Genomic DNA, 24158 nt, shown 5'->3' on the forward strand with positions numbered 1-24158 from the left:
TACTGGGTATTTACTCAAAGGAAAACAGGACATTTTATTTAAAAAAAAGACACCTGCATCCGAATGTTTACAGCAACACAATTCACAATTGCAAAGATGTGGAAACAACCCAAGTGCCCATCAATACCTCAGTGGATCAATAAAATGTGATATATGTATAGCATGGAGTATTACTCAGCCATTAAAAAAAATTGTAAACTAATACCTCTTGTATTAACCTGGATGGAACTGGAGACCATTCTTCTAAGTGAAATATCACAAGAACGGAAAAACAAACACATGTACTCACCATTAAATTGGAACTAACTGAATAACACTCGTGTACATATGGAAATAAAACTCCTCAGAAATCAAGCAGGTGGGAGAGGGAGGAGGGGATGAGTAAATTCACACCTAACAGGTACAAGGCACACTATCTGGGTGATGCGCACACTTATAACTTTGACTCAAATGATACAAAAGCAATTTATGTAGCCAAAACATTTGCATCCCCATAATATTCAGAAACAAAATTTAATTTAATTTAAAAAAGGAAGATACCATAAAAATTGTAAACATAGTCAGCCTTCAGCATCCATGGATTCAACTAACTACAGATCAAAAATATACAAGGAAAAAAATTGTGCCTGTATCAAACATGTATGGACTTTTTTTCCTTATCACTATTCCCTAAAGAATACAGTATAGCAACTATTCACATAGCATTTACATTATATTAACTACCATAAGTTATCTAGAGATAATTTAAAGTATACAGGAGGATGTGCATAGGTTATATGCAAATACTATGCTATTTTATATCAGGGACTGGAGCATCCAAGGACTTTAGTATCTGAGGGAGGTCCCAGAACCATTCCCCAACAGATAGTGAGGGACAACTGTATACTACTGTAAAATATCTCTAAGATACATCACATCATCCTGATTGTTGCCTCTGTTTAAATGATCTAAAAAGTAATAAACTAGAAATTAGTTTAAAACTTAGAAACAACAAAGTAAAAGTGTGTTAACCACCATAATCAGCTATTCGTGTATCTGTTCTCCTTCTGAAAGGTATTTCTGGCCCCTGTGTCCACTAAGTGGACTCCAGGGGAGATTCTCTGCTCCCTGGCCAGACGAGGGGAGTACACACTAGACTCAAGCTGAGATAAACGTAGTGCCCTCCTCACCTCTTAAGCAACTGCCGATCCAAAAACATAAGACACATTTTTTTCAATTTCTCTGAAATTAGAATGCATCTTAAATAATGCCATGTTACAACCGCTACTGGATAGGTGGCAGTTGTCTGCACAAGGGCTGACTTTTAGTTTTAACTGCCACTTTAAATGTCTTCGGAATGATTACAATATGATTCTGCATCAAAACAAAATTTACTGTATAACAGAAAGAAAGCAAATACATTAATAGGATATTAGTGAAGTTACTATTCATCATTGGAGGAATGATTCCAAGTACTTTACAGGACAAAAAAGAAAGAAAAAAAAAAACAACACACGCCAGTGAAGCTTGTTAGGGTTTGCTGCCGATACATGACACTAAACAACCCATGTGACCACATACAACAGCCCTGAAGTATTTCAAAGGGGTTAAAAATTAAACAGCTTATATTGATTGCTTTTAAGATCTTCACAAGCACCAAATCACTAAATTTTAAACTGATAAGAAAAAAATGGAGGCCAGGCGTGGTGGGTCACGCCTGTAATCCTAGCACTCTGGGAGGCCAAGGCACGAGGATAGCTTGAGATCAGCAGTTAAGACTAGCCTGAAGCAAGAACGAGACCCTGTCTCTACTAAAAATAAAAATAATAATAATAAAAAAAAAAGAAATTAGCCAGACAACTAAAAATAGAAAAAAATAGCTGGGTGTGGTGGCGCACGCCTATAGTCCCAGCTACTCAGGAGGCTGAGGCAGGATTGCTTGAGCCCAGGAGTTTGAGGTTCCTGTGAGCTAGGCAGGCCGACACCATGGCACTCTAGCCCGGGCAACAGAGTGAGACTCTGTCTCAAAAAAAAAAGAAAAGAAAAAAGAAAATAATGGAGCACTCCCTTATTGCTGCATCACCAATACTAGGGGAGAGGGAGAAGGAAGGAAGAAGGAGACTTCTATAATGCCAAGTTGAAAAGTGATTTAGAAGAGTCAGGCTCTTGAATACCTAGAAATCTTAGTACTATCTTAACCAATTTATTTCACTTCTATTTTCTCTTTAATTCATGCATTAAAATTACATACTGTATAATAAAAATCTATTAGATTTGCTACATAAGTTTAAAAGAGCTCTTGTTAAAAAATATAAAATAATTCTAAGTAATAGGAAAACTGTGCCAGAGTTTACCTGGCAGTATCATTTCTTTCTTAGTAATGCCTAAAATGATGAATCTTACAACTGACACGTCAGCCTCCATTAAAATCATGGTACATCCCAACTGAAATGACTTGTCAAGGTAGCAATGATCAGATTCCAAGCAAGGTGCCTGCTGTTAAATTAAGACAAGTATACTGCTTACAAATCAGCCCTGTGACTTTATGTAGCATAAATCAATTCAGTGTGTTTTTGAAAGAATGAGGACCTACTTGGCTAACAAATAGAGCTAGAGAGACTACATAAACTAAGTTTTTTTGCCACACAAAATATTTTGGAGCAGTGTTTTTACCATCATTTTAACCCCACTATCCAAATGGAAACTTGAGACCATTGGATAATGACTCTGAATTTATAAAGCAAGTCAGGATTTAAACCAGACTGAATTTATAAAGCAGGTGAATCTCAATTAAAAATCAAACTATTTGGTATTTGAGAAAATACTAAAATCACTGTGTTGGTGATTTAATTTTTTCCCCTTTAACTTACTAGAAGGCCATCACATATGGCCACATAGGTTGTGGAAAGCACAAAACTCCAGGGGCACTAGTAATACAAATGATACAAATGATGCCCCTAGAGTTGTGTAGTGCATAACCTAACCAACTGCAGGCAACGGTCTTGAATTACAAGAGAAGCTCTGGAATCGGCCAGCATCCCAGAAACAAAAAGCAAGGAAATCTTGTTCCAGACAACTTTATCATTCCACCAGTAAATCTTTAGGTACTGCAAAACTACCATAATGCACAAACAATAAAAGCTCAGAATTTCTTTTAATACCTTCAGCTGAGAACCCAACTACCATTTACAACATGTTTTCCACAAGAAAATTATTTCCTAATGTAAAGATTTCTGAAGAACTCTTAGGAACCTTTAACCCAAGCAATTTAATTATCAAGTAAAGAGATCTACATGACTCAGAAAAGTGTTCTGCTAATTACCCTTTACGAATTAATGCAGGAAATCTAAGAGGTATAACTGCTGAAGAAATCTAACTTAAGCAGTTAAAATATTGTATTCTCTTAATTCTGAGTTCCCACGCCAGGCTGCTCCTTCCAAATCAACTTAAATAAGCGCAGTTTAATGTATTTTTATGTACTGGAGGGACTGTCTTGTACTATGCTTCTGAACTGTAAATTACTTGGAACAGAAGCTGTGCATTATTTGTAAATAATCTTTTCTAAGGATGTAGTGAGATATTGAAAGGAGCATAGGCTCTGCCATCATTTTAAACCCCACCTAGCCAAATGTTACCAACTCAGACTTCTACAAGACTTGTAACCTTTAGAAAACAGCTCTGAATTTATAAAGCAATTCAGGATTTGAACCACATTCTGGATGCTGTGCTCCACCATGCTACCTCTGCCTCTCTAAATTGTTCTTTCTTGAAACTGTTTATCTCTTTTCACCTCCATGACTAGCACCATTCTGATATTTTTTTTCCTATATTTATTCCCTCAAGTCAGCATTCCCCCAAATTTTCTCTTCTTTTCTAACTTGCCTCTGCGTACCTATAGTTTATTTAACTATAAATTCTGTCCAGATATTGTCTCAAATTTTTTTTACCACCTTGTAGATAGAACTCTGCCAACTAAATCATGGAGTAACAAAGAAGGCATGCAGGGAGTAAGGTTGTCATTGTAATAACGGCAACAAAAAATTCTCTCTCAAATTTCTAAATGCCCCCCAAAGGAGGGGGAGGACCCACCCCTGCCATTAACTACAAATTTAATTTTTTTCTCCCATGACCAATATGGTACTTCCAACTGCCTGCCCCTCCTAGATATCTGTCTCATCATCAACAGACAAAGGTGCCACTGTTTCAACAGGTCAACAGGACCTCAAAGCCCAGAGTCATCTGAAACTCCTCTATCCCTCGTATTCTGCCATTTTGTCTCAAATTTGGCCAACTCTTCCTTCAAGATTCTCTTGCATTCTTCTTTCATTATATTCTAAACCCATATTAATGCATGTATGGATTATTACAGTAAAATTTCTAATTTGCTTCCCTGATTCAGCCCAAAATACCATTCTGGTCATGGCCTACGACCCTCATTAAAGACACTCCATTAACCCTTCTGCGTATGGCCAAAACTCCTAGTATTACAGTTCCTACCAATCTGACAACCCATGCCTCCCTAACTCAATCCTATATTGTTTTATATCCCAACTCAAAGCCTAATGAGAACTTTCTATAGTCCACTGCATTTTCCTTCTTGTTTAGTTCTGCTCATACCATTCCCTTTCCCCAGAAGCCTGCCCTCTCTCCCTCAGAATGACCTGTACAAAACCAAGGATCCGTTCAAACACCTACTCCATAAAATATTTCCCAAAGTAGAAAAAGCACTGTAGCTGGGCGTGGTGGCTCACGCCTATAATCCTAGCACTTTGGGAGGCCAAGGCAGAAGGATTGCTTGAGCTCAGGAGTTTGAGGTTGCAGTGAGCTATGATGACGCCACTGCACTCTAGCCCAGGCAACAGAGCAAGATCCTGTCTCAAAAAAAAAAAAAAAAAAAAGAAAAGAAAAAGAAAAAGCACTGCTCCCTCTGGAAGGGAACATCTAAAACAGAGGATGCAGAAATGGACTGGAATCTATAAGATTCAATATTGAGGGTGGGATACTTTTCAAATCCGTATTATAAAGTGTAAAAGAAAGCAGAAAATAGAAAAGAAATGATTTTAGAGGAAGGACAGTGAGTATGGTTTTGCACAAAATAAATGCAAGGTGCCCGAGAAGATATCCAAAGGACTTTGAATTCAGGAGTAGAGACAGGATAAGGAGACATAGATTTGAAAGTGAATCCATAGAGTTACAACCAAAAGTTAAATGAGGGTACCCCCAAGCAAAGTTGTTAAGAGTAAGAGGGAAAAGAGAGAGATGCAGGGAATGCTAAAGGAGAAAAGAGCTGGGTTATTTGGGGAGATTATGAATTTGTTCAATAAGGCTAAAAACTAAAGTGAAGATTAATAAAGTAGTGAGTGGCTATATCACAAAAGTCTTTGTATTTTATATCCCAAGGGGGCAATGAAAGGTTATGAAAAGATCTGGGTAGCCAAGAGTTCAGGATGAAATTTGTATTTTAGAGGGATCATTGAAGATACCTGGAGGAGAAGGAATTAGATCTAAAAACCAGCAGGGAAGGGAGAGGTGCTAATGTAACTATACTTACTAAAGTGAAAAGACATCAACAATATATTAAGTGTTCAAGGCAAGTTACAGAGAATATGATTATATTCAACACATTTTAAAATACACTGGGTGTATATATATGGATAGTCCCCAAAATGTCAACATTTACCTCTGAGTACTGAAATTACACGTAATTCTTTTCCAAATAACTTTCTAAATTGTGCATAAAGACAGCACCGGTACAATTTTTTTTTGGAAGTATTCAAAAGTTTCAAAAGTCAAAAAAGAGAAAGACTGAAAACTCTTCATTGCCTTCAACAGGGAAGTCACTAGTAACCTTGAAGAATGCAGTTATAGGAAGTGGCAGGGGGCAAAACCAGATTTCAGTAGTGTGAGGAGTGACTGGGAGGTGAGGAAGGGAGGGCCACAATGCAGTCAACTCTTTAGCTGTGAAAGGGTAAAGAGAAATGAAGCAGAGTGGAAAGAAAATTTCCATTTTTTGCTTTAGATGAAAATCCCTGCCAGTAAAGGAGGAAAATGGCAAAAAAGAAAAGAAGAAAGATGAAAATATCCCAATGGAAAAGTACTAGAGTCAAAAGGTGAACAAACAATTCAGCAAAAATATGATGTAAATGAAGTCTCTGAGAAGGCAGGAAAGATGGGGTTTCAAAGAACAAATGGGAAGAAAAACTTTATTCCTATCCACTTGTGACAAAAGGAAAGTAGATCCATCTGTGCAGAATGTATCCGGGGAAAAAAAGGAAAGAAAAAAAAGAAAGTAGATCTAAATGACTTAGGTTGCCTCCAATGTTATTTCTGTGTTTTTTTGTTTTGTCTGTTTCTGCGAGGGGTAGGAGGAAATGGTAGGAAATTGAGGGGAATTTATATTTCATGTCCTCAATTTTCTCAGAGAAGTAGGCAAATGACAGAGAAGATGATAGGGTAGAGTTTAAGGAGAATAAAGAAATCGATGGCTGCTGTGGTACAATAGTTTTGTTGTGTGTGTGTACATTTTTTTCAAGACAGGGTCTAGTTCTGTTGTCCAGGCTAGAGTACAGTGGTGTAATCATAGCTCACCACAGTCTTAAATTCCTGGGCTCAAGTGATTGTCCTGTCTCAGCCTCCCAAGTAGCTGGGACTACAGGCACACACCACCATGCCCGGCTAATATTTTTATTTTTTGTAGAGAGGGGGCTCCCGCTATGTTGCTCAGGCTGGTCTTAAACTCCTGACCTCAAATGATACTACCACCTCAGTCTCCCAAAGTGCTAGAATTACAGGCGGCTCACACTGCATCCAGCCAATAATATTTTTTTAATAAACTTTATTTAGGAATAACTTTAGATAAGAGTTATGAAGATAACATCAGTTTCCCATGATGTTAACAACATATTAATGCATTACCACAGTACTTTGTCAAAACTAAGAAACCAGCATTGGTACATCACTATTAACTAAATTTCAGGGTTTCTTTGGATTTTGCCAGTTTTTCCAACAATGTGCTTGTTCTTTTCCAGAATCCAATCCAGAACATCTTACTGCATTTAGCTACAGCAGCTCTGAAGGTCCAATCAAGATAGAGAGGAAAACTATCTGCATGGTTGTGAGCTTCTTTCTCTTAGCAGCCTGGGTACAGGGCAGAGCGCGCCAAAAACAGGACTAAACCAGGCTTAGGGTTTGTTAGCACTATCAAGGGAAGAATAAGAAGGTAAAGTGGAGGGTGCTGGCAAAAATGTGCTTTAGGCACTATGGAGAAGGAAGTAAAAACAAAAGAAGAGAGCTGACAAATTTAGATGTTGGTCATGTCAAAAAGCAGGCATAGCAGGAATAAAAATTAAAGCAAAGGAGGTACAAGTCAAGGAACCAGGAGCTTGGGAGGACTGGATGGGTCAAAATCATCTCAGGACAGTGGCAGAAAGGACAGTGGAGAAGACAATGAATCCAAGGGTGAGACCACAGGGTCTATAATAACTGACAATGAGGGAAACAGTATTGTATTGTCAGACAGCATGAACTTCAGAGGAAAACGAGTTTTGCACAACGATACAGGAATAATAGCTAGGATGATTTTATATAATCTATCACCTAAACCAGAAAATGATTATGAGAAGAGGGTATTAATAACTACACAGACGGAACAGGAGCAAACCAGGCTGAATAGCCACCCCAGTAAAGGAACAGAATAGGCATGAATGCAGAAAATGAAGACTCTGATTCTGCCTCCTGGCAAAAAATATCTTATGAACAGTTTTTAACACAACGGAGAGTTTTAACATGAAAAATGACATTTCAGAGAATTCAGTAGAAAAGTCTTGGAAAGGAATGAAACCATGAGCTTGGGTCACAGGAAGATGAAACTCTGAGTAGTATGAAGATGAAACTACAAAAAAGGATGAATAATGAGATGGATTTTCACTCTGGACAATGACAAATGATGACAGAAACACATTAGCAGGCCTCAAGAATTCTGAGAACTAGGCCTAGCATCTCAGAGAGATAGGAGCACTCAAACCTTTGAGGAAGGCATCAGAAAAAGACATGAATTGCCTCTGAAGGAATGTGAGCAAAATACTCTGTTAGCTCTGAGACTGCCCTGTTAGCATATCTTTCTCATGCTGAAAGAAACTAAGAGAGCTCTCACCTCCCTCATCTGGCCTCTTCTCTACTTTGGCTATTCCAATTGTAAGGACAAGGACTTCAAACAAAGGTCTAACAGCAAATTCTAATGAGCTGTCTTAAAAATAGCTGAGAGAGGCCCAGTGTCACACCTGTAATCCTAGTACTCAGGGATACTGAGGCAGGAGGATCACTTGAGGTCAGGAGTTCGAGACCAGCCTGAGCAAGAGCGAGACCCCATCTCTACTAAAAATAGAAAGAAATTAGCTGGGCAACTAAAATAGAAAAAAAAAAAATTAGCCAGGCATGGTGGTGCATGCCTGTAGTCCTAGCTACTTGGGAGGCTGAGGCAGAAGGATTGCTTGAGCCCAGGAGTTTGAGGTTGCTGTGAGCTAGGCTGATGCCATGGCACTCTAGCCTGGGCAACAGAGTGAGACTATGTCTCAAAAAAAAAAAAAAAAAAAAAAAAAGGCTGAGAGAATACTTCTACATAACCACTATTTCAGACCTTGTCCATTATTCAAAATTACTTACAAGTATATTCAGGTAAATATATTCCTTATGCAACTAATACCAGCAAGTCTGTCTTCGTCAACAAACTGCATCCTTGTACTTGACAACGACAAAGGCCTATAATCTGGCCTTTTTGTCAACTTCTTAAAAACTCTCTATCAATTATTTTATCTCTGATTATTAGTATAGTTATTTTTCTTTTTGGGCATGGTGGTGCACACCTGTAGTTCCAGCTATTTGGGAGGCTGAGGCAGAAGAATCGCTTGAGCCCAGGAGTTTGAGGTTGCAGTAAGCTGTGAAGACACCACAGCACTCTAGCCAGGGTGACAAAGAGAGATCTTGTCTCCAAAAAAAAAAAAAAATTAAAAGAGAATAAATCTACCTAGCTCTTTATCATTGTTGAGTTTACAATAAAAAAAAAAGGTAAATTCTGGCCTCTCACTCTTAGTCTACCATTTTCTTACACACTGGAATACCACAGAGGAGCCAGGAGACCTCTAGGATCAGGCAATCACTATCAACACAAGGGAGCAAATCTATGTGGTAAATTCCATCTGGACGAACACAGCAAGGAGAAGCCAAAGCAGATGCAGAATCAGAATCCCGCACAGTGACAGCTCACCTGTGAAAGTGTTCCCCAATGCTGCTTCCCAGGAGAAGTCTTGATAGACTGATTAGCTACCACCACTATTAAACTAACAATTCAAAACATATACTCCTTTGAAAACCCCCTGGACCTTTATTATAAAAATTATCTGCTATTGGAAATTTCTATTTCTTAAGTATACAAAACCTACCCAGAAAAAAATATGGCAAAATCTGGAATGGAGTCAAGCCTGTACCACATACAGACTGCCAAGACTGAAACAGAATGAACACCAAGGAACCTGAATCTGCCCCCATTCCCTACTTATATTTTTCCAAAAGCAGTAAAAAGACCTACTCCTCTAGCACTCTCTTCATATACACTAAATAAATGAATAGTTCTGTCCCCACTCCAGCAGCCAGCTATTTCTACCTTTGCCAAATCTGCATTAAGATAATACAAGATCAATAACTTCATTAATGCAAATTAGTTCAACCGCTTCAAAAAAGTTTCACAGTATCTATTAAATCTAATATAACATGCTTATCCCATGATCCCATAATCCACTGCTAGACATATGCCAACATATACCAAAGGGAAATGAACTTTTATGTCTACCAAAAGACAAGAGATTCATAGTAGCTTTATTCGTAATTGCCAAAAACTGACATTTGGCTATTATGTCCATCAATACAAATGTACATAAACAGGAGAAAGAATTTGCAGTATATTCATAAAATGAAATACTACACAGCAGTTGCAAAAAAAGAACCAATTACTGATACAACAATACAACAATACAACGATATTGTATGAATCTGCTAGACATCATGGACATCACATTCAGCAAAAGAAGCTGGCCACAAAAGAACACATACTGTCTGACATCTTTTATGTGATTTTTATTTTCCCCCCGAGACAGAGTCTCGCTCTGTTGCCCGGGCTAGAGTGCCGTGGTGTTAGCATAGCTCACAGCAACCTCAAACTCCTGGGCTTAAGCGGTCCTCCTGCCTCAGCCTCCCAAGTAGCTGGGACTACAGGCATGCGCCACCATGCCCGGCTAATTTTTTCTATATATTTTTAGTTGTCCAGCTAATTGCTTTCTATTTTTAGTAGAGATGGGGGTCTTGCTCTTGCTCAGGCTGGTCTCGAACTCCTGACCTCAAGCAATCCTCTCGTCTCAGCCTCCCAGAGTGCTAGGATTACAGGTGTGAGCCACCGCGCCTGGCCTATGTGATGTTTAAGATAAAATAATCAATGGTGACAGATGTCAGGAAAGTGCTCACCATGGGAAGTGAGGAGTATTGACTAGGAAGAGGAGAGAATTAGAGTGCTGAAAATGTTCACTATCATGATCTAAGGGGTTATTATAGAAGTATATACATATATAAAATTTTATCAAACTGAACATCTCAGATTTGTGCACATTTACTATGTTTTACATCTCAATTATTTTTATATGTTTTCATTAAATCATAAATGGCTTAGCTAGAAAAAAGGGACAATTAAAAATAATTCGGGTGGGGCTGGAGATGGTGGCTAACACCTGTAATCTCAGCACTTTGAGAAGCCAAGGCAGGAGGATCACCTGAAGCCAGGAGTTCAAGACCAATCTGAGCAACAGAGCAAGACCCTGTCTCTACAAAAAATAGAAAAATTAGCCAGTCATGGTGGTGTGCACGTGTAGTCCTAGCTACTTGGGAGGCTGAGCAGGAGGACTGCTTGAGCCCAGGAGTTCGAGGTTACAATGAGCTATGACAGTGCCACTGCACTCCAGCCTTATCACCAAGAAAATAATAAAATAAAATAAAAAATTTCAGTGGGCATGATGCAAAACTACTTTAAATGCAAGTCTGATAACACATATTAAATTCATTCCCTACTTAGATTTTTGCCATTATAAAAGCTTAATACCACTACTTTGATAAAATAATCTACAATCTGTTACCTCTTTAAGACCATAAACAGATCTTACATCCAAATGAAGTAACACTCATTCACCAGGCTAAAAAATGTAGGTCTCAGAATGTATGTTTTTTCAAACTTCAGAAAAGAGCTAAGTAAAAAGATGAAGAGGAAAGGCCAAACATGAATGGGAACCACACATACCGTATCACTTCTAATAGTAACACTTCTAATAGTAAAAGACTGAAAGCAATCTTGTACAAGTGGCACATCCACTCAACAGAATACAGGTACAATAACATCTGCAAACAAAAGTGTAGTTATACGTATGTAAAAAAGACAAAAAGAACACAAGATGAAGAAATATTAGTGAGGTGAATTTAATGATTTTCCTCTCTTTTCATAAACTATTGAATTTCATAATTCAATAATATTCTTGAATTACTTTTTAACAAAATATAGTTTAGTTGTCACAAAAAGTATATGCCTGGCCTGTCTGAAATACTTTTATAAGCCCAATATAAATATCATAGGGTTAACATTCTTTTCAACATTAATTGTTTAAAAACAATTTTAAGGTACAAAAATAAAATTCTTCTCCAATCTATTATGGCAGAAAACATTTTTTCCTTCTGCACCCATCTCATCTGACAGTACTAGATTTCTTCATTACTAAACATGCAAATATTTTTGAGTAATTTCTAAAATACTATCTGTTTATTTTCACTTTATTACTAAGCATTTAACCTTAGGAACTAACAAATTTCCCCCCCAGAAAGTCAATAAAATTCCAAGGAATTTTCTATATCTACCTGGCCCACATATTATACACAAAACCTTGCATATCATAAAAAAAATTATAGATGCTCTACAGGCTTTTCACCTTTTCCTAATAGGAATTTAAATTCCTAATTTACAGTGTTGTGATAAACACTGCAACCCAGGACAATTCTGAATCCCTACCCATGCCATGAAACTAAGGTCAGATTTATTCCTAATAGTCCAAATTGAGAACAATCCATATTAATCCACAGATGAATGTTATAAACAAATACTGTAATAGTCATCCTTGGAATATTCTCGGTATTTAAACGATTTACTGATACATGCAACAACACGGATGAATCACAGATATTATGCTAAGCAAAAGAAGTCAGACCCAAGAATGATTCCATTTACATCAAATTCTAGAAGAGGCAAAATTATTCTATTCACAGATAATGGAACAGCAGTGGGGGAGGGAAAATGACTACAAAAAAGCTGGAAGAGGCCAGGCGCAGTGGCTCATGCCTGTAATCCCAAAACTTTGGGAGGCCAAGGGAGGAGGATCACTTGAGGCCAGGAGTTCAAGACCAGCCTGTGCAACACTGTGAGACTCCGTCTCTACAAAATATACAAAAAAGATGATCTTCATGAATCATGATTTTATTGGAAATAACAGTAATAATAAAGGGGGAAAAAAACAAATGAGCCAGGTGCAGTGGTGGGCCCCTACAGTCCCAGCTACTCAGGAGGCTAAGGTGGGAGGATCACTTAAGCCCAGGAGTTCAAGGTTGCAATGAGCTATAATCATGCCACTGCACTCCAGCCTGGGCAAAAGAGTGAGAGACCCTGTCTTAAACAAAGAAAAAAAAAAAGCTGGAGGAGGGAAACTTCTAGGGATGATGAAAATATCTGAGAATCCAGTTGCTTTCTAGAAAGCAATACGTAAAAGCAATTTGCAAAATGGTAAAACAATGCCACTCTTCTCACCAAATTTTTTGGAAGTGTTTTAGAAAATAGGTATTTTCCATTAAAAATATATTTATATTAACATGCAATGAGTTTATTTTTAAATGAATTAATATTTTTAAAATTTCTCAATATGATAAACATAGATAGATACAATAAAAAACCAAAAGCTGCTGGGCATGGTGGCTCACGCCTGGAGAATCACTTGAGCTCAAGAGTTCAAGACCAGCCTCAGCAAGAGTGAGACCCCATCTCTACAAAAAAAAAAATGAAAATAAAGATAAATTAGCCAGACAACTAAAAATAGAAAAAATTAGCCGGGTGTGGTCGCACACGTAGACCCTGCTACACAGGAGGCTGAGGCAGGAGGATCGCCTGAGCCCAGGAGTTTGAGGTTGCAGTGAGCTAGGCTGACACCATAGCACTCTAGCCCAGGCAACAGAGTGAGACACCCTATCTCGGAGAAAGACAAAAAAATTGATAATAAACACATAAACTTAAAATAAACATACATACTTGGAAAAGCATATCAAAGGACATCACTGACAAGAACACTGAGATCTAAAATATGACATTTATTCAAAAAGTGTCTAGGGTTTTAAAACTGTATCTTTTCCAAGGACAGAAAGATTTTTCACATTTTGGAATTTATATGATTGTTTGATTGCTTCTCTCACTATGCTGTAAGCCCCGTAAAGATAGAACAGTGTGTGCTTTGCTCACCACTAGTGCCATTCCAGCACCTGGCCCAAAGCAAGCATTCAGATATTTGTTGGGTTAAAAAAAAATTATTAGAGATAAAAGACCTGCAAACAGAACCCACTGACACATCTATTCAAAACTTATAAAGGTGAAATTTTGTAATCAAAATTTACCTATGTACACTGTAATAATAATAATAAAAGCTACCATTCATTCAGGGCCTACTCACTACATGCTAGGCACTGTATTCAGATTTTTCATTCCCACAAGAAACATGGGATATACTTTACAGGTAAGGAAAGTAAGGCTCCAAGAGGTTAACTTGTCTAAAGTTACAGGTAATAAGTACAAAAATTAAACCCACATCTCTCTGCTCAAAAGCCCACAAGATTTTCTCTACATATTGATATGGTGCTCAATACTACTTGGTTTCCTTTATTTTCTATTTCAATTTTCAGAGGAATTCATTTTGCAGAAAGTCATCTTTCCTTCCTTTTCTCCATCTCCCACTCTGTTGCGGTGTCCCCAAACTCCCACCCCTTTGCATTCCCCAATTAAGCAATATAGTCAATCCTCAATTAGAGAAGAGCGTGTATTCTTACAATATACTATTGGAAAGTTAACAATGGTGGAAGTCGTAGAAAAGGCTAAAGAAGAGTGTCAGATTCCAGAACACAAAGTAAGGCTCTCTGACCCACTGATCTTGCAGGACAGCTGCACAGCAGTTCCACTGAAGACACTTGGCCGTGCTCTGGGCAACACCACATCAATTTCCACGGAAGTGATAGTGAGAGCCTCTGGATATGGCCATCTCTTCAAGGCCTGAGCCATGATCACCAAGGACTAAGTACCAAGACAGTACTTCTGCCGATTCCTTTTTAGTCTCTGCAACCAAAGGACATATACTAAAGAGACCAAAGCTCCCAAGATTTCCTCTGGGCCCAGGACAACTTGAATAAAAGGACCTTTGTTCCCAAAGAACATACTGGCTACAATATCACCATAAGAATAAAATATATTGCTATTAATATTCTCCCTCCTCCTTCTGAACAATACATAAACATTTCTCTTTTTTCCCTGTTTAGTGTAAGGATAAGAATAAAATTAGCAAATGTGAACTATTCTAGGAAAAATTACAATGCCATAAACATTGCCATGTCATTTGATAATCTCGCCACAAGCCAATGTTTTCCAGAGAGGGATCCCCAGAGCCTGCAAAAGTTTTACATACATTAACAGAAATCTTTTTAAACCTCACAAAGCCCTGAGTATGTTTTACCTCAATATCCAGATTCAAGAAAATGTACAATATGAGGAAGAACTCTTCTACCTCAAAAATTAATTCAGCTGTAACCTTTTTTTTTTTTTTTTTTTTTGAGACATAGTCTCACTCTGTTGCCCAGGCTAGAGTGCCACGGCGTCAGCCTAGCTCACAGCAACCTCAAACTCCTGGGCTCAAGCGATCCTCCTGCCTCAGCCTCCCGAGTAGCTGGGACTACAGGCATGTGCCACCATGACTGGCTAATTTTTTCTATATAGATTTTTAGTTGTCCATATAATTTCTTTCTACTTTTAGTAATACGGGGTCTCGCTCTTGCTCAGGCTGTTCTCGAACCCCTGAGTTCAAACAATCCACCCGCCTCGGCCTCCCAGAGTGCTAGGATTACAGGCATGAGCCACGGCGCCCGGCCTCAGCTGTAATCTTCTTAAAAAACCTCTTTGCTGAAAAAAAGTATCATAGGAAGTCAAATCTGTAGCCTGTCATTAGATATGCCACTCTATATCACTTTTATTACTAATGCCTAGGCTTTGCATAAAAATCCAGATATATTAATATAAATATTAATTTAAGTAATAAATTACTTAAGTAATTATTAAGTATTAAGTAATAAATACAAATTTAAGTAATAAAAAATTATTTAAGAAATTAGATGTTAGCAAGTATATATAAGCTACAAACAAAAATAAACACGACTTCAAAATGTTTCATTAAACTAAGTTTCCTTCACTCTAATCTAATAATTCTAGAATATAAAAACATATTATTTCAAAAGTTTTGGGTTTTTGGGGGGTTTTTTGTTTTGTTTTTTTTTTAAGAGACAGGGTCTTACTCCATCACCCAGGCTAGAGTTGGAGTACAGTGGCAGGATCACCATTCACGGTAACCTCAAACTCCCAGGCTCCAGCGATCTTCCCACCTCAGCCTCTTGAGTAACTGGGACCACACATGCTCACCACCATGTCCAGCTAATTTTTAAATTTTTTGTAGAGGTAGAGTTTTACTATGTTGCCCAGGCTAGTGTTGAACTCCTGGCCTCAAGTAATCATCTCACCTCGGCCTCCCAAAGTGCTGGGGTTACAGGCGTTAGCCACAGTGTCCGGCCTATTTCAAAAGTTTATACTGTCTCACTGATCTTTTCCCAACAGTGAAAGTCCCCATTATTACCCTAATAATGTTAATATAGAGTCTAAGAAGTCAGACTCTTCAAATTCTATATGGCTTCCTAATACTCAAATGTAGCTTAACACTACAAAAAGTACCCAGAAATTAAAATTTATAAAAATCAATGGAAAATAAATAACCAATGAATTTTTCCACAAACTAAGCTTCCAATTTGCTATGTTCATTTGGTAAATCTTTATCTCAGACACTCCTCTGAACCCCTAAAATCAAGAACTTTTGTTTAAAAACTGCAACAGAAGTTCCAACAAGGGTGCTTTGGTGAGACTGTTGGCCTCATTCACCAAAAGATATGCATATACGTTAACTCTTCAGGACACATAAATTGCAAACAGCAGAAATTTTTCTGATTTTTTTTTTTTTTTTTTTTTACAGACAGGATCTTGCTATGTTTCCCATGCTGGTCTGAAACTCCTGGCTTCAAATAGTCCTCCCACCTCAGCTTCCCAAAGTGCTAGGATTACAGGCATAAGCCACCATGCCCAATCCAGGAAATTTTTCTAGAATGCTAGAAAAGGAAAAATGTCTAAAAGCTTCTGTAGGAATCTACCTAGAATAGACACCATTCTACCTTCTCTGAGACCTGCTGCCTCCTTTAAAAGTGGGACCTTTCAGCTAACTATGTTTGCACTTCTAGACCCCAACCCTATGACCATAACTAACTGGACCAGTGAGAGAGAACTGAATCATGTTCAACCAATCAAATTTTTCTGCCCAGGAATTTGAAATTTGAACACTACATTAGTAATCACTTGGCTAGAGGCACTAGAGCTTGAGTTCACATGTGGCTCCAGGAATGAAACAGCCACTTTCTTCCATGTGTTTGTGTTTGTTAAAGCAGAAAAGGCCAAACTGCAGAAATACAACACAACTAAAGCAGAAAAAGAGACAAGCAAGGATACTATGTGGCCACCTGGGAGAAAAAGGCTCTTGAATGCTTCCCAGTTTCTGGTTCACATCCCTCATGAAATCAATTGCTCTTGGGTTCTTTACCTCAGCACCCCTGCTCCCAAAGCATTCCTTTCCTGTCTCTTGCCAATAAAAAGATCACAATGTAAGACACAAATTCACATCAGGATCAATACAGAAAGGGTACATTATTCTTATGGTTCATAAAGGACCTGAGAGGCATCAGAAAAAAAGTTTCTACTAACTATCCATAAGCTTAGGAGAAATAATAGGGCAAAAATAATTGACACCTAAAAGCAAAAATCACCAATTTGCATAAGCCCTCGGGCTCTGTGCCTCTCTTCAGCACTTACCTGTTCAAAAGTTCTGCTGCTTCACAGCAAGAGGTTTGAGCAGACTTTGTTCAGGTCCTTTTAACACTGTAGATAATAAAAGTATTAATGTAAATCACCCAACAATCTCTTAGGAAATCTTAAAAGCACAATTTTTCATCATGAATATATTTTACAGGAAATAGCTTCAAAACCTCGTTAAAATATTAGAATTATCTAGTGTGTTTATAAACTAGTTTCCCTAATATCTAGAGAGTCTCAGTAGCTCTACAGTGAGACTGAAAAATATATATTTTTAACAAAAGTCCCAAGTGATTCAGATGAAGATGACAAATGTACACTACTATACAGGGTTTCAGGGAAACCTTGGGGCTTTCATCCAAAACCACACTATACGGATTTGGTGTTAACTTTTAAAACCTATCTGACAGAAAAACAACAGCCAGTATCACAGCAATACGCATCCTATGCAAATAATCACTGAGCCCTAAAAATATGACCACTGCTAAAATGTCCAAGGAGCAAAGCTCCAGGTGTGCTTTCAGTTGCAAAATCACAATCAGCTTTTTTCTTTTTTTATTTTTTTCTTCTATAGATTTTCCTTATCAATACAGATGGGCACACAAGCAGCTTTTAATGCTCTGATGAGACAGTATCTTAAAAATCCACAAGATGGTGATATTTCAAATGACAAGGAATGCATTGAAGTACAATTGCGTCAACTAGTTTCCTGGCTAAAATCAAATGATGCTTTGAATGCTGCTACTGAGTCAAAGAATAATGAAAAATTAAAGTTGACAATTTTATTAACAACAAAAAACCAACGTGAGACAACCACTTCCACCTTTAATTTTGCAAAAAAAGTAGCCATGATATAATATCCAAAGGTCATCCAACATTACCCCCTGCACTCTACATTTTTTTAAGAGCAGAAAAAAAAGGGAGTAGAACCAAATAATAAACTCTTCTATGGGCCTAACTCAAGAGAACAAGCTCCAGGAATCTCCTATTAGAAGTATAAATTAAGCTCAAGTTAATGAAACCCTGTAGTTAACAAGAAAATATAAAATTATGTTCGTCTTACTTAATTACTTGAATAGGGAAGTATGTAACACTTTGAAAATACTTTTATAAAATGAAGTCACTTAAGCGAATATTCTTTTGTTTTTCAAATCTCTCCCTTATTCTCCCTCAACCTCACACAAAATTATGGGTAATTCAATAAAAGTATCATTTTACATTCCTACATAATTAAATATATTTCTCATTCATCTGAGAGCATGACCAAAATGAAAAAACAATAACTTGGTCAAGAAACATTAGGATTCTAACCATAAGCTTATTCACAAAATAAAAATCTCCTTATATTTTTAGAGATGTAATTCTTCAGGGCTTTAAAAATGAATGGAAGCCCTAGAACTTTATCACCACAAAACCCTAGTGAGGATCAAGGAGTAGGGGGGAAGCTTGGGTTCAGACTTTTACCACAATGACCAAAGAAGAAGGCAATTCAGGCTGAGCGCAGTGGCTCACGGATGTAATCCTAGCACTCTGGGAGGCTGAGGCGGGAGGATCGCTTGAGGTCAGGAGTTCGAGACCAGCCTGAGCAAGAGCAAGACCTCGTCTCTACTAAAAATAGAAAGAAATTATCTCGACAACTAAAAATATATATAGAAAAAAATTAGCTGGGCACGTTGGCACATGCCTGTAGTCCCAGCTACTCGGGAGGCTGAGGCAGGAGGATTGCTTAAGCCCAGGAGTTTGAGGTTGCTGTGAGCTAGGCTGACTCCATGGCACTCTAGCACGGGCAACAGAGCAAGACTCTGTCTCAAAAAAAGAAAAGAATAAGGCAATTCAAATTGTCTTCAATTGTTGAAGGAAAATGGACATTTAACTCGCCTCTAAAATACCTGAATTAACACCAACAGAATAAGACTGGTCCTAATATAATCTATAAGAAATAGAATAAAACATAAAGTACACAAAATTGAATCAGCAGAGACTAACAGAGAACTACAAACAAAGTCAGTCTTTGAAAATGGCACAAAGATTCTTTAGAACGGCAAGGGTAAAGGGGACAGTAGTGATCTTTTCACCCAAAAAGGTTCTCCAGAGAGTAATCAAATAGTAATCATCTTCCAGAGTGAAGGTCAACAAAAAAAGAATAGACATATGGAGTATTAAAATGCAGAGTCATGAGAACAAATTAACTGATATGACATCAAAAACAAAATTTGGAAATGTCATTTCAAAAGTTCAACAAAAGAACAAGAGGAAGAAAGGCAATTAATTAAAACACTACCTCATCACTAACATCACCATCTATGTTCCCTTTTAGCCAAGCAGCTCCATTCACACCCTGACCTTGTAATTCCTATCTTCTTGTGATTTTGAGGCAAGCCTACGACAAAGAATTTTCATATATGCAACTCACCAGCAAAAGCATTTCAAAACCAAAATACTAAATTCCTCAGGTGATCTAAAATGAAAGAAGACACTCATGAAAGCTCAGTAATAAGAATATGGAGGTAAACTGGAAGGGAATCAGAAATTTTATTTTCCAAAGGAAAAAAGTCTATAAGTATCAGATTAATTGGAGAAATAGTCTGAAAAGCAAAAGTGGGAAAATAAAAAACTCAGCACAAAAAGTTCTACTCATATAAAATGCAATAAAGGATATAAGCAAGAATTAGTGGAAGTCTCTGAGGCATTTAAAACTACATTGGACGGCACAGAAGAGAAATTCTTAACTAACCAGATTAAGATAACTTGAGTTAATACACTGATTCCACCTTTCTTCTTGGTTAAATTCCTTAATCATCTGTGCCTAAACTTCAAAAGAAATTTCTCATTTCCCTACATTTTCAAATATCCTGAAATTTCCAAAGAGCCCCCTTCTTAGAAAGCAATTCCTTTTGAAAAATACTTTCAAGCAGTTTGTCATCAATCTCATTTTAGACCTTTTACCCTTAAGAAAGATAATTCATTACAATTTCCTGAAATATATGGGCATCCTAAATTTTTCCAAATGGTGGGGAGGGTGTCATGTAAGAGAATGGGGTTGGAGATACTGGCTCTAATCTCCAGAATCTGATTTCCCTTCCTAAGAGTCACAAGAGATAAGGAAAGATTCCAGGACAGTGAATAATCCATCTCATCACAGCACCAAAGAGGTGAGTACACTCATTTCCTACCAGCCTCCCTTGCCTCTGCCTAGGACAGCCTCCACACTTTTCCCAGCCTACCCAGTGCCACTCCCACCTCAGTTTTTGTGTCAGGGTCTGATTCCTAGCCCAGAGCACTCTTCCCCCATTTAGCTAAAGGAATAGCACCTTTACCTCCGTCAGATCTTTCCTCGAAAGTTAGCTTTTCCATGAGGCCTTCTCAGGGCACTTAAAATTAACCCTTCCCCCACCTCCCTATTATCCTATCTCATTTTTTTCCCCACATCACTTAACACTACACTATGTATTTTACCTAAGTATTTATCTGTCTAGAAATGAGCTCCACCGAGACAAGAATTTTTGGTCTGTTTTGCTCCCCGCACTCAACAGTGTAGTAAGTGTTCACAGTACAGTATTTGTCAAATAAATGAATGAATGAATGAATGAATGGAAGCACATGGCCCCTTCTCTCTACCCAGCCTAAAAACTTTAAAATGCTTTGTTAACTATCAAAAAGGTGTGAAGCTTTTCCTTCCTAGTGAATCACTACCATCACTGTGTATTTCTCCGTGTTAAATGTCAAAAGAAAGATGTGACATTTTTCCAGATACATGCCACTTTTGAATTTTTTTCTAGTGTACTCTTCTGATGTCAACATCTGGTGTAAAAGTACATATTCCAGTTTGAGCACTTCAAAAGCTGCTACAATACCTAGTAAAACACAAAGCATCAATGAATGAGAGAAAGCATTTGTGTTCTGACCAAAATGGACAAACGCTGTAAGGGGGGCAGAGCTGCAAATATTAGAAGGATGAAAGATAAATGGTCAGAAAGAATGACCAAAAAAATTTTTTTTTTCCTAATCTAGGAAGTCATTAGATTCTAAAAGGGAAAAACCAGGCAAGGAAAGAATATCTTCCCTGAACACAGCACTGGGAGTCAAAACTGCCTATGATCCAAGGTACACAGCACTAGGTAAGAAGCTGTTCACAGGTTTTAGCCCCTTACTCAATTTCTTGCAAGTTAAATTGGAATACTTACCTTTCCTATAGAGAGACTAAGTGTGTTTAAGTGCTTTGACTTTCAGGAAAATGGGGGAAAAAAACACTACTAGGTAACTGCAAAGCAACGTTATTGCTTCCCAAACACGGTCATACAACCTCCTTCTTTCATACATCCCTTCCCTGCTCACTTGATTTATGTTTCAGTCACAAAACTGAAGTATTCAAAGTGCTTCGTGGAAACTGCTGACTCTTAAGGCTAATGCCTATTTCAATCTGATGTGAACGTTCGGGTCCCCAAGGCTGCCACGGGTTCTACTTTCCCAGCTTCGGTCCCAGGTTCTAATCATGGTGGCTCCACCTTGCCTCAAGGCCTGATCCAGACCCAGTCATCTCGCCACGAAATGAGTCTCCCCCGTCCAGATGCTCCGTGGGGAAGGCAAGAGCGCACCTCTCAAAGGCCAGGTGTGGACAGGAGGGACGACAGGAGCAGCTGTCTGGCCGCAGCAGCTGTTACCTGGGGTACCCTGAGGCTGAGCGGATGGCAGGCCCTGGAGAAGCAGGTAGTGGAAGGCGAGCCCTCCAGCTCGGAGAAAGCCGGCCTGACACTGCCCACCCCACCACACTCCACCTTTGCTCGGCTCCCCTAGCAATGCCACAGGGGCTCCGGCGAAGGAGCTCCCCGGCTCCTCGCGGCCGAGACGTGCCAGGGCCTGCAGTGCCCCTCGCCCGGGAGGAGGCTCCCTCCGGCCCTGCACCTGACCTGTCCCCTCGCTTGACGGCCCAAGCCGGCCGCGGCCGCTGCCGGGGCGGCCTGTGGGTGTCCATGCGGCCGGGCCGGGCCGGAGAGGCGGAGACGCGAGCGCGGGCCGGAGGCCCAGGCGGCTCGGGGCGCGCCGGTAAGGCCCGGGCGCGGAGCGGAGCCGGGCAGGGGAGCGAGACAGAGTAGGTGGTTACCTGCGGTCCGGGACGGGGAGTCTCTCAGAACCCAAGTCAATCCTCAGCCCCAACAACACAAGATGGCCGACACGTCGCCACGCACGTCACGTGACCTCGTACGCTCCGCCACGCCCCCCACTTCGGCCCCGCCCCTGTCTCTCTCCCCTCCCCGTTCTCCAGGCTCCCACAACATCCATCCTTTCCGCTGCCGCCCTCCCCTCTGCCTGGACACGCCCCTGCCCGAGACCCGGATGAAAGGCCGAAAGGGGGCGGGGCAGCGGCTACGCGCAGGCGTCCACAGGGTCTCGGCCGCAGCTCGGTGCCTGCCCTTGAGTTGAGTAGAGTTGGTGTCTAGAGTTGGACCTGGGCCAGCTCCCTGTGACTCGTGGGCCTCGGCGTCCAATCCAGAGCCCGTTTGCAATTCAAAAATCTCTGCCGATTTTTCGAACTAGAACTTTTCTACAGCTTTTAGTCCCCCATTTTCCTGCCCATTTTCCATCCTGGAGCGAAAGCGAGCGTGGAAGCGACAAAAGCTGAAATTCAAAGCAGTTTCTCTACTTGTTAACAGTTCTAGTAGAACTGGGAATTGGAATGTGACTGCTGGGAAGGACTTTAGAGCTCCGACTCTGTCCTGGTACATCCGGGCCATAACCCTTTTACCTAACACTCTCCTATTTCAGGGTTGCCAGATACAAAACAGGACGCCCAGCAATATCTGGGACACGCTTACGCGAAAACATTTTTCGTTGTTTTTGAAATTGAAATGTAACTAGGCGTCCGGTATTTTTATTTGCTAAATATGCCAACTCTACCCTTCTCAGGTCATCCCTTTCTTTCCTGTTCTTCCGACTACCTTCTTGCAGGATCCTTCCCATCAGCTTAAAAAAATACTCAAATGCCTCTCATCTGAAAATTAATGTTAAGCGCTCCAATTCCTCCTCCACCCACCTCCCTTCGGCTTTGTTCTCTTTAAAGCCAAACTTCACAAAAGAGTTGTTTATAGGCATTTTCTCAATTCTCACACCGGATGTGCAATCATCAACCACTCTAATGTGGCTTCTGTCCTTACCTATCCACCTATTGCTTGCCCTAAGGACACCTCAAACTACAGGTTGATAATTGGAGTTCTTCAGTCCTCATCTTGACTTAGTACTTCCCTGCCTTCAGTGCGATTGACCACTTCCTTCTTTTTGAAACACTTTCTTCCCTTGACCTTTATACCCTTGTTCCTTAAAGTGGCCCTGCCATGGCAGCAGCAACACCTGCAGCCTTGTGTGAAATGCAGAATCTCAAATGGGCCCTTCACAGTTCCATTCTGCAGAACTCCACTCCCTATAGTCCACATTATCCCCCTCTCCTTGCCCTTCCCCCAAATTTAATGCTTACAGATATTCCCATGTTTGAAGGTTCTCAAACATGACATTCTGTTTTCGACTTTGTGCATGCTGTTCCCTCTTGTTACAATGCCATTCCCAACAGTTACCCTACTTCTCCCCAACTTGCATAACTCCTGCTCATGTTTAAAAGCCTAATCGTCATGTTACTGCCTCTGTGAAGATTGCTTTAATCCCCTCCATTAGACCAAAGAATTTATCCCTTGAACTGTTAATTTAAGAGAAAAAAGTAATACTAATGACTGTTATGTGCCAACCACCCCATTAACTTCTTTGCTTATACTCTCTCATGCAATCCTGGTGACAGCACTATGGAGCACTAAGAAAGCCAAGCAGGCATCTGAGAGAAGTGCCTACCTTCTCCAACTGTCAGCCAGGACTTCCAAGCTCAGGCTATCTGATTGCAGAATCCACG

The 24158-nt window shown here is 39.4% G+C and overlaps 1 protein-coding gene across 1 annotated transcript in view; it reads right to left on the reverse strand.

The window, feature by feature from the left end:
* GIGYF2 (GRB10 interacting GYF protein 2) overlaps positions 1–22424 on the reverse strand; it is a 125536-nt gene extending 103112 nt beyond the window's left edge. The window contains exons 1-2 of the mRNA XM_069469308.1: positions 22368–22424; positions 17267–17332 (exon numbers count right to left, since the gene is read on the reverse strand). The gene's annotated coding sequence lies outside the window, so the exon portion shown is untranslated. The remainder of the gene's footprint in view (positions 1–17266; positions 17333–22367) is intronic.
* Between the last annotated feature and the right edge of the window lie 1734 nt (positions 22425–24158).

The sequence above is a fragment of the Eulemur rufifrons genome, chromosome 1 (assembly GCF_041146395.1).
Source record: "Eulemur rufifrons isolate Redbay chromosome 1, OSU_ERuf_1, whole genome shotgun sequence".
Taxonomy (NCBI): domain Eukaryota; kingdom Metazoa; phylum Chordata; class Mammalia; order Primates; family Lemuridae; genus Eulemur; species Eulemur rufifrons.